At 36.7% G+C, this 15,620-nt stretch overlaps 1 long non-coding RNA gene across 1 annotated transcript; it reads right to left on the bottom strand.

Moving 5' to 3' along the window:
* Positions 1-7,216: 7,216 nt before the first annotated feature.
* LOC110882554 lies at positions 7,217-10,109 on the bottom strand. Its single transcript, XR_002560128.1, has 3 exons — positions 9,975-10,109; positions 9,057-9,145; positions 7,217-7,467 (listed from the first exon to the last, which is right to left on the bottom strand). It is a non-coding gene; the product is annotated as an uncharacterized LOC110882554 (long non-coding RNA).
* Positions 10,110-15,620: the final 5,511 nt, after the last annotated feature.

Raw genomic sequence — 15,620 nt, forward strand, 5'->3', positions numbered from 1 at the left:
CCATCTTGTTCTTTGTTATGAATACTTAGTAGGAGGATGATAATCATGTAACACAAGAAAATGAACACTAAAAAGTTGAACTTGAAATTCTGCATAAAAACCCTACATAAAAAAGTTGTATGAAGTTGAAATCTGGTTGGTTTAGGGTTGGTTAAAGCATGGTTGAGGTTTGATCATTAAATCATCGATAAACCATAGTTAGAATCTTTGTTGAGGCGTTTTTAGTAACTTTTAGAATGTAAACAGCTTGCTGAATTGTATTTCCAGCCAATTTCAACAGGCTGTAACTGGACCGTTTTAAATCGAAAAACTGATTTTCTGAAGTCTAAAATGTGTATTTTGGAATAACTAAACAAATGGCACTAGAATCGTAATTTTTCGAGACCGTTTACTATTTTTAAAAGACTGTTTTTGGACAGCAGCTCAAGCTGCATTTTTACTACAGAAAAAGTGTGTTGTTTTCGGAGTCATAACTTGAAATCTGAGTAGAATCAACTCATGGAATTTTTACAGGGGATGGTCACCGTTGTCAGGATGACCCTCCAACTGGAATTTCGTCAATCGGACTTACGGTTAATTTTTCGTGAATTATTCCGTAAACTGCAATCAGAAAGTAACAAATCTGATTGCAGTCGGGAAAATGATTTTCTGTAAAATATAGGTAACGAACTGGACTCTGATATTTTTACATAATAAATTTTGGAACATATAGGAGATTCTTTAAAAATTTTGGAATTTTTAGAAAGGGTTATCTATTTTATAAAAATCCTCGAAAACAGTCCAGTTTTGATTTATAAAGCTGAAATAAAGTAAGTAATGCTTTGTACGTTTATATGTCGGTTTGATTATTGAAAATGAATTACGGGATATGTGTAAAAGAAAATGATATGCTAATTAAGCATGGACACCTCTGTTTACAAAGGAGACTATGGCGAAATTTTCCGAAAATCCGAACACTTAGTAAATTATTCGAGAAAATTTGATACGAAATAGTTGTCTAACTATTTTTTCAAAGAACGCTATTTAAGTTAAAATGATTATTATTATTTTAACAAGATAATACCAAAGTGACATAACTCAAAACACCAAACTCTAAGCCAAGGCACGGCCCGTTCGTCTAATAGACATTAGTACGTTGTAGGTTGTCGTGTAGCGGACAGAGTTGAGATTCGAGTCAAGACGCACTACAGTGAGTTCATGACCCCCTATTCCTTTACTGTTTTCGGTTTTATACTTCGAGGGTGGAATACATGTTTACAAATTATTTCAGACATTTTATACATGGTATTGTTAGCTTAAGGAGGGTTTTTTATTACGTGATCAAGTGAGTGGTGGGCATGACACTTAAGGCCATTAATCCTCATAGTAGGACCACGGGACATGAGTGATAGATCTATTTGGGTGTAGCGAGCCCACACCCATGAGGCCGGGGGCGCATAGTGGTGACTATGTCTTCATACCGGAGATAAATTTGCTAGGTTTGAGTCTTCCTGCATCATTCACATATACTATTGGATTTGTAACCCAATGGTGATTAGTTTTTCCTTATTGCTACATACCAGGGACTATTTTACTTACAAACATATTAAAACGGTTTATACACACAGACTTGCACATGAACTCGCTCAACTTTTTGTTGACTTTTTTTAAACTACATGTATTTCAGGGAATTAATTTGGATCTGGCAAGTGTTGCATGTTAGTCAAGCTGCGTACTTAATAAAGATGTCATCCAGAGTTGTAGGGTTTGGGAAGTGCAACTCCTTCCTGGACGAGTTGCATGTCTCTTATCCTTGTGTTGTTGGTAGTCTTTTGTCGAGTCTTATGAACTCATTCTAAACAAGTCATGTTCTGTATTGCGTTTTGTGGTTGGTGTTTCAAGACAATATGTTATGCATTTTTCTAAGCTATTTTAATGGATGAACATCATACATTTATATCATATAGCATTGTTGTGATTGTTGCTATGGTATTAAAAAGTCACACCAAATAAACCCACGCTTCCGCAAAAGCCAGGGTGTGACAGTTATCCTCTCTTGGTACCTGTTCAAGTGTAAAAACATCGAAATATCCTGCTATTTTTTTTGAGAATTTCGAGATACTCGATCAATTTCTCACCTTTAACTGCATAGGATCCATTAAAATGATTAGTAATTAACAAGGAATCGACATATACTTGCAAACTCTTGATATTCATGCTCTTAGCCAATTCTAATCCTGTAATTAAAGCTTCATATTCTGCTTCATAATTAGTGGCAGGAAACTCACATCTAATAGCCTGGGGTAATATGTCCCCTTGTGGCGATTTTAGTAGTATACCCAAACCTACACCTCTTACATTAGATGCACCATCAGTATATAAAATGTCCAGGATTTTAAATTTTCTCCTAGCTGTTGCACATCTAGGTCTACTTTATTTTGAATATCACTACTGAAATCGGCCACAAAGTTAGCTAAAGCCTGAGACTTTATGGCATTTCTAGGTTCATATACTAGATCATAGGCACTTAATTTCACTGACTACTTAGCCATCCTACCTGACATCTCGGGTTTCCTAAGCACATTTTTAACAGGATAGTTAGTTTTAACATGAATCCTATGCATCTCAAAATAATGTCTAAGTTTTGTTGACGCCATAACTAGGGCTAATATCAATTTTTCTAAATGAGAATATCTAGTTTCAGCATCTAATTAGCTTTTGCTAACATAATAGACAGGATATTGCTGACCTTCGTGATCCTTTACCAGGACAGCACTTACCGCATTCCCTGATACTGCCAGATACAGGGATAATGGTTCACCATCCTCGGGCTTCATCAATAGAGGTGCAGTTGAGAGATACTGCTTTAATTCCTGCAAGGCTGCTTCATGTTTCTCTCCCCATTCGAAATTGTTATTCTTTTTAGGATATCATAAAATTCCTTGCATTTCTCTGAGGATCTTGATATAAACCTGTTTAATGCTGCTACTCGCCCTGTTAATCTTTGATCATCTTTCATATTTGAAGGTGAATTGATATCCAAGATAGCTTTAATTTGCCACGGGCTTGCTTCTATCCCCCTTTTGGTCACCATGTATCCTAGAAACTTTCCTGCTCCCACTCCAAAATGGCATTTGGCAGGATTTAGCTTCATATTGTATTGGTCCAGGATATCGAATGCTCCCTTAATATCCTGGAGGTGATCCTCAGCCTTTTTAGATTTTACTACCATGTCATCGATGTACACCTCCATGGTGTCCCCCAGCTTTTCTTTAAACATCATGTTCACCAATCTTTGGTACGTTGCACCTGCATTTTTTAAACCAAAAGGCATAGCAGTATAACAATAAATACCTGTCGGTGTCATGAAAGCAGTATCCTCCTGATCTGAGGGTTCCATTTGGATTTGTTGGAATCCTGAGGAGGCATCCATGAAGGTAACATCTCGTGGCCAGCAGTAGCATCCACCATTGAATCAATATGACGTAGAGGAAATGGGTCCTTGGGATAACGTTTGTTCAAGTCTGTATAATCTACACAGACTCTCCATTTCCCGTTTCTCTTTTGCACCACAACTACATTCGCTAGCCATTTGGGAAATTTCACTTCCCTAATCATCTTGCTTTTCAGCAATCTTTCAACTTCTTCCTGAATGATGGTATTCCGCTCTGGAGAAAACTTCCTTCGTTTATGTTGGACAGGCTTGAAAGGCCTATCAATTTCGAGCTTGTGAGTTATAATATCCTTGGAAATACCTGTCATATCCTCGTGTTTCCATGCAAATGTCGACATCCTGCATTTCGAAAAGTTAGTCAATTGATCTTCAATATCCTGAGGGATATTGGTTCCCACGAGCACCGAGATATCTGGATTATCCTAAACTAGAATAACTTTCTTTACATCCTGTTCTGAAGCCTCCATGATATCTTAGGCTCGCATCTTTAATTGCTATGCTGCACTAGGCTTTGTCGAGGATTTCATCGAAGAAGAATAACACTCCTTTGCTTCCTGCTGATCACTTTCCACCTTGACTACCCCCCAAAGGGTAGGGATCTTGATGCATTGATGATAGGTTGACGGCACAGCTTTCATATCATGGATCCAAGGCCTACCTAATATAATATTATAGCAGGATAAGGAGTCCACGACACAAAAGCGCTGCATTGAGTTGACCCCTTCAACATACACGGGCAACTTTATCTCCCTTACGGTGTTCTTGGCTTCTCCACTGAAACCAACAAGCACAGTGGATTTCGAAGTAATATCCATCGGGGATACATTCATCCTCTTCAACGTTTCCAGCTGAATTATGTTGACGGAGCTGCCATTATCCACCAGTATCCTGCGCACAAAATGGTTAGCAACATATAACATTATTACCAAAGCATCATGGTGAGGATCCTGGACAGTATCCCTGTCATCGCTATCGAACGTGATCACTTTATCAGTTGTGAGGGTTGACATCCTGGTTGGCTTATCTCCCCTCTCTGCCTTGGCTTCCTTCGCGTGCCTTTTCGTCGCAGAATATGATGTCCCGCAAATGCCGGATCCTCCTGAAACGAAATTAATTATCTTGGCATCCGCAGGAGGTGATGCTGCTCGTTCAGGATCCTTCTCAGTATCCTGACCCTTATTCTTTTTTTTTCCCAGGAGATCCTTCAGATATCCCTTGCTCAAGAGATACCTTATTTCTTTCCTTAGAGCAATGCAATCCTCAGTAACATGTACGAAATCCTCGTGGAAGGCACACCATTTGGACTTATCCTTCCAATCAGTTTTTTGTTGATTCTTCCGGGGCCATCTTGCTTTGTCTGCTAAACCCTGCATAGCATACATCAGTTCAGGTATATTAACAGAAAAACAATATTCAGACAACTCAGGATACTCCTCAGGATCCTCGTCTTCAACAACATTCACTTTTTTGCTGGCATTTCTGCCATATGGCTTAGAGCGATATGGTTTATACGAGGATTCTGATTTCCTGTTGGTTGACTCATAGGTTGTGGATGAATTCATCCTCTCTTGCATCTTTTTGTCATCCTCCAGCCGAATATATCTTAAAGCCCTGTTCCGAGCTTCATCCAGATTCCTGCAGGGATTCATTACAAGATCCTGGTAAAATTGAGAATCTTTTTGCAACCCCATCTTGTAAGCCTGCACAGCTGTTGCAACATCAAGATGTGGGATATCTAAGGATTCCCGACTAAACTTGTTCACATAATCCCTCAAGGATTCCTGCGGTCCTTGATTTATCCGGTAGAGATCACTGGTTAGTTTTTCAAAACTTCGACTGCAAGAAAATTGACTATTAAATAAATTAACTAAATGAGCAAACGATGTAATTGAATGAGGAGGAATGTTTAAGAGCCATTTTAAGGCCGATCCTGTTAAGGTAGAACCAAAACCCTTGCATAGGCACGCTTCCTTGAGATCCGGAGGGATAGGGTTGATTTCCATCCTTTCCCTATATTAGGCAATATGCTCTTCAGGATCCGTAGTTCCGTCATAGAGCTTCATGTTGGGGGTCTGAAATCTTTTCAGGATTTCAGCATCACAAATAGGATATACAAATCGGGATATCCTGTGGCTGTCTTGGGGTACTTATGGAATTGGCTGGACCACCCCTGGTACACTGTATATCATGTCCTTCAATTTATGAAGCTCCCTAGAAAATGCTGATGTCGTACCTGCATCCTACAAAGGTCCAATACCATTAGTAGCAAGAGTATTATTATTATTAGATACATTACCAGTCTGAGGATTCTGGCCATATCCTGAAGCATATCCTGAGCTTCTCATAGTTGACACCCTGACTGAAGAGGGTATCTCAGGAGTATGATTCTGGGAATGGCTAGGCACAATATTCCCCCTGTTATCCTCAGTATATACTGCAGAACTGAAGTTTAAAGCTCTTGGTTGCAAGGGAGTGACAGTATCCTCAGCGGGCCTGCTTGAGTTGGATTTCAAGAGTTGTATCTCTCTCATCAGCATCTGATTGGTCTCCTGCTGTTGCCTCATCTGTTCATGTACACTACCAAACAAAGTTAGAATTTCTTCATTAAAGGCCAAAATAGGAGCAGATCCCTGAATGTTGCGACCGGGAATAACATCTCGGGCCACATGAATTTCAGTTCCTTGTGAAGAGGCTTGCGTTCTCGGAGGAGGTGGTGGAAGCACCGAACCAATTGTTGCGGAGGTTGTAGCAGACATGGTGGAAGAGCTCATGTTTGATCTCGAGGCCATTGAAAATAGTGTAGCAAAAAGTTTTGAAAATAGAAAACCAAGTAATGATTTTGCAAAACCTTTTAGTAGAAATAGCACCACTTGCCCCATGGTGGGCGTCAAATTGTTTTGGTAAAAAATTACCGAAGCAATTAAGTGATCAAATTAGTTAAGTGAGGTAGTGTGCTAAGAATGTGTGTTGAAAATATGCTAATTAAGTTGTTTGCAAAAACAGTTATCAGGATACAGCTCAGGATATCGAGCTGTATCTATAATCAAACAATGAGCAAAAATGTAAAGGGTGACACGAGATGTACGAGGAAAGCCCTTGATCAATCTAGATCGCCGGCATAAAACCTCGGGAGCTGACAATCGCAGCTGCCTTGTTCTTCTTATTACTTCAAATGTCAGGATACAGTGCAGGATATGATGCGGATCAACTAAGTGTTAAAATGTGATTTCAATACAAGTGTAAGTGTGTTGTGAGTGTTTGCAGCTAGAGAGAAAGAGAGTTCGAGAGATTGTGTGTGTTCTTATCTGATCCGATCAATCTATTTATAGTAAAAAGAAACTAACTAACTAGCCAATAAATTCAGGATATATGGAATATTTCCTTTGTGAACGTTGTAGTCCACGTCTTCCGGCTTCAATGTCCATAATCTAACAGATTTGCCCGAGTCTTGTGGAGAAGAAGTCCATTTGAACGTTAGAGACTTGCACCATTTAATCTGCACGTGAGTTAATTAGTTACTACCAGGATACTGTATCAGGATGTTACCCATATCCTGATCCGGTATCCTGATCACAACAAAGGAAAAATAGTCAGAATATTATTCAGGATATATGAGCAGAAAATCACCCATAACAGCTTGTATGCTTACTAGTGTCCGGTTCTCATGGGACACCTAGTGTGCCACTTGCTGCCTATGCTTGTACATCACGCAGAATAAGTTGTACATCACAGGAGTGTGCGGCTTCATTTACCCAAACAGTGAACACACTCATTCTTTCATGATTAAGTGTAAGACCATTTCTATTAATTAACGATTTTCGTATAGTTTATGAAAACAAACACGTAATTATGATTACATATACATTGAAAAATACGGGTAAATTAAAACTTTTATAATTTAAAAATAATACAACATAATGTAATTGAGTTCGTCGTTTAAAAGTAACGACGAAACGACGTGCGGAAGCTTGTATCCTGATCGTGTTCGGTTCTTCATTGAGGTTGGTCTTCATCCGGGTGTTCTTGACATTTACCTATGATCAAAACCAACTTAAAAGTTAGTTTTGATAGTCAAATAACGAGTTTAAACAAGTCCGAATTTCAAAATAACAAACTTTATAAAATTTGCCAGTTCTGAAGCTTGTCGTGGGCCGCGACAGGTTTGGCCTCGGCCTTCGCGGGGCGCGACAACTTATGACTTCTCCGTCGTGGGGCGCGACAGACACATTTCGATAAAAAGTTTGTTTCATTTAGCTGCATCTGCCCAGCTCCATTTTCACTAACTTGTTATGCACAAAAATGTGCATAACTTTCAATTTACAAATTCGTTTAACCCGATTCTTTTTCCTATGCGATCGTAATTTAATTCTCCATCACATGGAGTTAAAGTCTGACATCTGAACTCATAAAATATTAGATTTCAAGCTCTCGGCTTGAAATTGATTTATAAAGACTTTTGACCCGTTCAAGTTTAAAACCACTAACTTGTTTCTAAATAATCAAATTACATACACCAATGTATTTAACTCAAAATTCTTAGCACGAGTTCAAAAATTTTGTTTTATGAATTACGCGTCTAATTCATAAGCGATGCGCATAAATCCATTTTGACCGTTTAGGGGATTTTGTGCATTTAAACATTAACTCGCTCTTCCCCCTTTACACTTCGCATTCCCATATCTAAATAACTATTTACAATCCACCACAACTATTTTTGTGGTGGATTTAACATAATGAACCCATTACCCCCAATTTTACCCTTCAGATAGTCATTTTGCGCAAATGACCCATTTTAGGCCTTCGACCCACGAGCGTTTATGCCTATAACTTTACTACATATCTAAGGATTACATAATCATGATACAAATTCCTAAACAACCTCTAAGAGTCGTTTACCCGGTTTTCCCCTCAAGGGCTTTTTGGTCAAGTTTAGTCCCTCATTTTACGATGAAGGACTTTCACTAATTATTTGACCAAAATCGCAATTTTAACTATAAACTTATTTATGCGTACCTGGCTCGGATCAATATATTGGACCGTTTTAATACCTTGTTTCAATAATTTCTAATTCATAGCATCGATAATTCATAAGCCGTTTTATCCTGTGTGCATAAAACTCCACAAACACTTATTAGTCGTTAATTGTCAAATGGTATCAACATTACCATTTGACCCATTTGGTCTAAACGACCAAACATTTTGCGCTTTTATTTGAATGGTATTTATTTACCATTTCGTTAAGTAACTTATTTCGGATTTTTCACCAATTAGTTAGGTCTCTTCAATCCGTTTCTTACGCGTTTGCCCAACATGGCTCATGCCACTTGGTGTCGTTTTAAACTTCAACTTTGATCCATTTATACTTGACTAAATCACCATTTTACCCTTTTTATTCGTTTAGGCTTACTTAGAAAGTAGCCATTCAAAAACTCAATTTATTTATGTCATCTCATGACCAAATTACCATTTCACCCATTTTTACCGTTAAACATGGTTTTTCATCTTTTGATACGTTTTGACCCGTATCATTTTGTGTCAAAATCATATTTTGAATATAACCTTGTCGTATTTATAATCTATAAATAAATACATATCTTACGATAAGGGTGTAAGCTTTACTCACCTTGCATCCGATTATGCTCTTTTTCCTTATACTCGGTCCGTTTCACCCGCTTCTTTCCCAAGCCTCCACCTAGCTTGTCAAGCGTCAAACTATCATATAGTATTCACAAGGTGGTTAGGTTAGTCGTTCTAGATCATAACCTTTACGCCTTATGAACCTTTATACTACTTTTCTTACGGAACTCTATCATATGTCGGTTTGACTTTTAAAAGTCAAACCGCCTTATAGCATATGAAATTGAGCAACTAAGTTTGAAAAACTCATGTTGGCGTTTCGCCATTTACTCGATAAGCACTATTCTTAGGCCACAATTTTTTCTAATATTTAATCTGAGTTCATGCTATTATTAACACTAAGTTAACTTAGCTCTCGATTATCAAAGACACATTATTCTTTCATTACGCAAAATCTACGGGTTTTCATCTATAAGTGAAACCCGTTTCATCATGTTATTAGGCATTCATCCAAATACCTAATCTAATCAAGTTCTACATTCAAACGAGTAGACGCGCGATTTCACTTAGGCATTTTACCGAACACCATGCGAGCAAGATTTTTATACATCTTTTGTCTAGTTCATGACTAACTTCTAACCAAGTTTCAATCATCAAAATCAAACCCTTTTGTCTAGCATTCATAAACTAAATTCAAGACTCGCATCATAACATTAGTTTTCACAATCTAACAATCAAATTCATGTGTTCATCACATTGTTATAAAAACCCACTTAACACATATATGGTTGTTTATCAAATTCCTAGTTTTCAACACTAATACATCAAGTTTTCAACTAGGGTTTGTTCCTAGACATGAATTTAACCCAATATCACTCATGCATACAACATTCGTCACATAATTTCGTTTTATGAATGTTAATTAGAATTTCAAAATATCACCAAATAACAAAATTCAACATACCTTGTGATCTCCTAGCTTGGGTGATCACGAAATTAGTTAAAGCCCCAATTTTTAGCTTGATTCCTCTTCAATTTTGTTGAATTTTGTGGGTTTTAAGGGTTTTTGAAATAACCCTTTTCTTTCTCCTGATGATGATCGACCAAAATACAAAGTGTGTGTGTATTTTGGTTTTAGTTTTCGTTTTAATTAAAAACCTTTTCCACTTTTAACCCTTTTAGTCCCTTAATTTCCAAGGTTTTTAAAAAAAGGTTTAACTATTTCGTGTTTCCTTTATTGTTTTAACAATACTTAACTAACTAGGTTGATATTCCTAGTTACTTAGTGGGTTTGGGGAAGTCATAACCTGTTTTATTTTTAAGTCCTGTTAACTCGGGCCTCTTATAAACCTTATTTCCTCAAAAGCTTTTATTCTCTTTTTATTTAATATTAGGTTTATCTATTTAAATCCTAATATTTACCGGGTTAGTTTTTACCACTAACGGTATTTCACCCGTTCATTATTGTTAACGTGATTTGATTACCAACCCCGTTTTTTGGGGTGTTACAAGTCTACCCCCTTAAAGAGGTTTCGTTCTCGAAATCTTTCTTACATAATTCACACAGATTCCACGTTAATCCTGAAATGATAAGCGCTTTTATTAAGTTATAATTACTATTTTGACCTTAAATGGTCTTTACGACTAGACTTACTAGTCTTCGGCTGCTTTATACCCCGTTACTCAGTATACCATATTTCCTTTCTGGCCTTATATGAGTTTATGACCTCCTATCACGTATCTCACGTTACTACGTGATTATATTCTATATCACTTTTGTGACCGTGATCGCATTGCATCACGTCATGTTTAAGTTTATATAAACTTTTCATTATCAAAATCTTCTTTCGAACGTATCATCTTACACGTATCGGTGTTAGTAATATTAACCATTTTCTAATTTCTCTCATAATATTCATATTCGTTAAATGTTGTTTTTCACTAAAACTGAATATTAGTCTAACGTTTTCTCTTTAACTTATGTCAATTACGTATATCAAAGAATTGACGATCAAGAATTTATTCCTTCCCATTATTCTTTTATGCGGGAGTCGTAACTAGTTCCCATGCTTTACCCAAGTGACCCGTAGGTTCTTTCACTTAGCTTCGTAGGCTATTTTTATAGGCATTCATCCCTTTTTTGGCGAGACCCTTATAGTTCATTTCTTTTTATTCGTGACCCGAGTGTTATTCGGTCTCGTAGACCTTCAAACTGCTTATTACCAAAAGTTTTGGTGATCTCGTAGATCATCCCCTTACTTATTTCGTTCTAAAAAAATATATTTTCGGTGTCAAGGCACCCTTTTTAAGTTTAACAATCACTCATTTTCATTCTTGAATTTTATTAACCTTGACAGTAGTCTAAGGTTACATTCGTTTTCTTTTGGACTAATCTTCCGATTCTATGTCTTCTTACGTCATTTACACGTCGGTTTATTCTACACTTGCCATTACCCGGTTCATACTTATACTTCTTTACAACCCGTTACCCGGGTTCTTTATCTCTATGTTTTTAACACTCCTGTTTCACTAGTTTGCGTTTTTCTTTCTATATTCTTTTGCGACACATCACATAGGTTCATTAATATTTCGCGCTTCCATTATTCGATTTGCGATTACTTACACTATCAAGTATTTATACTTTATTTGGCCAGTTTGACATATTCGTGTGAAATCTATCACTAATGACAGTCAAACTTCATTCTTTATTTAGCTCGTTCAACCTCGAAATAGTTGAACATCACTAATAAATTCTATTTGCGAAATTTTATTATTCTTTTAGTCATAACTCATAATCCGAGTCTTTTGACTTTCTAATCCGTGTTCCCGTCTCTTGGTTTACACATATTCTCAAAATCCTACCCATCTATCGGGTATTTTTACGGAAGTCATCAAAGTAACCATTCTGATATGGTTTAGACTTCGTTTTAACTTATTTGGTCGTCTTAGAGAAATCCATCACTTTTATTCAACCAAGTCCTCATTCTTTATTTATTCTGTTTGACTTGTTCGTGTGAATTTCATCGCTTATGACAGTCAAACTTTATTCCTATGCCTTAACATTCGCATTAGTCGGTCTGTATTTTCATCTACTTTGATCTTTGTCCCTTCTCTCGGGCTCGTTATTCTAACGTAATATGCTTTCGTCATCAGGATTGCGTTTACGTTTATTATCAAACATCTTGCTTATTTGATTCATTTGGGTACCTTTTTAATTCGTCCCATTCACCCCGTCCCTACTACATCGGACGTAAATGTGTCCATCATAAGAAGTTCATGGTATCATGTGTTCACTACTGACTTGGCCAGAGTAAGCGATCAACACATGACACACATGACCTTTTTATAATTTTCACATTACACCCCATGTAATTAACGCCTCTAATCTTTCTATATCACTGATTTAAATTGGCAAAACTTTATTCAATTGCTATTTAACAATTATTAGTTTTACCCGTTTCATTATTGAACATATAAAATGTTTTCCTTTTTATCGAACTATTATATAATCACATTCATTAATGTGATCGCTACTTTCCTCAATAGTATTATATTGAGAATTATTCACTTGGATAATTACTCCCATCCAAGTTTCCATATGAACTAATCCTGTTATTGCTTTGTTATTCATCATCGTGAATAACACATGTTTCTATTTAATTTCTCTTGGAAACCTCGTCCTGAATAGATATCATATTCAGGTTTTCCAAGTTTTATCCTATATATGCAACCGTCATTCTCTACGTGTTTGTTGCATATTACTATTTGTGCGATTAATTTAAAATGTGCACCTGGTAATGCTTGCCCTAACAGGCTTTCCATGCCATTAACCATGTTCGCGATCGTTGGGCGGTTTAGGTCCTTGTTGAGCATGCTCTGCTCGTCATACTTCGGACCGTTCCTCCGTCATATCTGCAGTTTGTTCAACTCTCATCATCTTCAGATGCGAGTGTCCTTCACCTAAACATTTACAAAGATTAGTAATGTCAACTTCAATAAACGTCTGTATTAAAATACAAGGCTTTCCTCTATACGTGTCAACGCACGTAATTTCGTTAACTATATCTATCATTTAATTGAGGTAACGTATATTACACGATAACCCTATGTGTTGTTCTCAACACTTTAATCATGCTAAACCATTAATATACATGTACTTACCGGATTTGCGATCAAGCCTCGAACCGAACACACTTTACTCTTTAACCTTGAGCTCTGATTACCAACTTGTAAGACCCTTTCCATTACTTAACGATTTTCGTATAGTTTACGAAAATAAACATGTAATTATGATTACATATACGTTGAAAAATACGGGTAAATTAAAACTTTTACAATTTAAAAATTATATAACATAATGTAATTGAGTTCGTCGATAAAAAGTAACGACGAAACGATGTGCGGAAGCTTGTATCTTGATTGTGTTCGGTTCTTAATTGATGTTGATCTTCATCCGGGAGTTCTTGACATTTACCTATGATCAAAACCAACTTAAAAGTTAGTTTTGATAGTCAAATAACGAGTTTAAACAAATCTGAATTTCAAAATAACAAAATTTATAAAATTTGCCAGTTCTAAAGCCTGTCGCGGGCCGCGACAGGTTTGGCCTCGGCCTTCGCGGGGCGCCACAGCCCATGGCGGGGCGCCACAGCCCATGGCGAGGCGCCACAGCTTATGATTTCTCTGTCACAGGGCGCGATGGATACATTTCGATAGAAAGTTTGTTTCATTTAGTTGTATCTGCCCAGCTCCATTTAACTAACTTATTATGCACAAAAATGTGCATAACTTTCAATTTACCAAATCCGTTTTGCCCGATTCTTTTTCCTATGCGATCGTAATTTAATTCTCCATCATATGGAGTTAAAGTCTGACATCTGAACTCATAAAATATTAGATTTCAAGCTCTCGGCTTGAAATTGATTTATAAAGACTTTTGACCCGTTCTAGTTCAAAACCACCAACTTGTTTCTAAATAATCAAATTACATACACCAATGTATTTAACTCAAAATTCTTAGCTCGGGTTCGAAAATTTTGTTTTATGAATTACGCGTCTAATTCATAAGAAATGCACATAAATCCATTTTGACCCATTTAGGGGATTTTGTGCATTTAAGCATTAACTCACTCTTCCCCCTGTACACTTCGCATTCCCATATCTAAATAACTATTTATAATCCACCGCAACTATTTTTGTGGTGGATTTAACATAATGAACCCATTACCCCCAATTTTACCCTTCGGTTAGTCGTTTTGCGCAAATGACCCAATTTAGGCATTCGACCCATGAATGTTTATGCCTATAACTTTCCTACATATCTAAGGATTACATAATCATGATACAAATTCCTAAACCACCTCTAAGGGTTGTTTACCCGGTTTTCCCATCAAGGGCTTTTTGGTCAATTTTAGTCCCTCATTTTACGATGAAGGACTTTCACTAATTATTTGACCAAAATCGCAATTTTAACTATAAACTTATTTATGCGTACCTGGCTCGGATCAACATATTGACCCGTTTTAATACCTTGTCTCAATAATTGCTAATTCATAGCATCGATAATTCATAAGCCGTTTTATCCTGCGTGCATAAAACTCCACAAACACTTATTAGTCGTTAATTGTCAAATGGTATCAACATTACCATTTGACCCGTTTGGTCTAAACGACCAAACATTTTGCGCTTTTATTTGAATGGTATTTTTTTACCTTTTCGTTAAGTAACTCATTTCGGATTTTTCACCAATTAGTTAGGTCTCTTAAATCCGTTTCTTACGCGTTTGCCCAACATGGCTCATGCCACTTGGTGTCGTTTTAAACTTCAACTTTGATCCATTTATACTTGACTAAATCACCATTTTACCATTTTTATTCGTTTAGGCTTGCTTAGAAAGTAGCCATTCAAAAACTCATTTTATTTATGTCATCTCATGACCAAATTACCAATTCACCTATTTTTACCATTAAACATGGTTTTTCATCTTTTGATACGTTCCGACCCGTATCATTTCGTGTCAAAATCATATTTTGAATATAACCTTGTCGTATTTATAATCTATAAATAAATACATATCTTACGATAAGGGTGTAAGCTTTACTTACCTTGCATCCGATTATGCTCTTTTTCCTCATACTCGATCCGTTTGACCCGCTTCTTTCCCAAGCCTCCACCTAGCTTGTCAAGCGTAAAACTATCATATAATATTCACAAGGTGGTTAGGTTTGTCGTTCTAGATCATAACATTTACGCCTTATGAACCTTTATACTACTTTTCTTACTAAACTCTATCATAGGTCGGTTTGACTTTTAAAAGTCAAACCGCCTTATAGCATATAAAATTGAGCAACTAAGTTTGACAAACTCATGTTGGCGTTTCGCCATTTACTTGATAAGCACTATTCTTAGGCCACCATTTTAACTAATATTTAATCTGAGTTCATGCTATTATTAACACTAAGTTAACTTAGCTCTCGATTATTAAAGACACTTATTCTTTTATTACGCAAAATCTACGGGTTTTCATCTATAAGTGAAACCCGTTTCATCATGTTATTAGGCATTCATCCGAATACCTAATCTAATCAAGTTCTACATTCAAACGCGTAGA

The sequence above is a fragment of the Helianthus annuus genome, chromosome 10, assembly GCF_002127325.2.
Source record: "Helianthus annuus cultivar XRQ/B chromosome 10, HanXRQr2.0-SUNRISE, whole genome shotgun sequence".
NCBI lineage: Eukaryota > Viridiplantae > Streptophyta > Magnoliopsida > Asterales > Asteraceae > Helianthus > Helianthus annuus.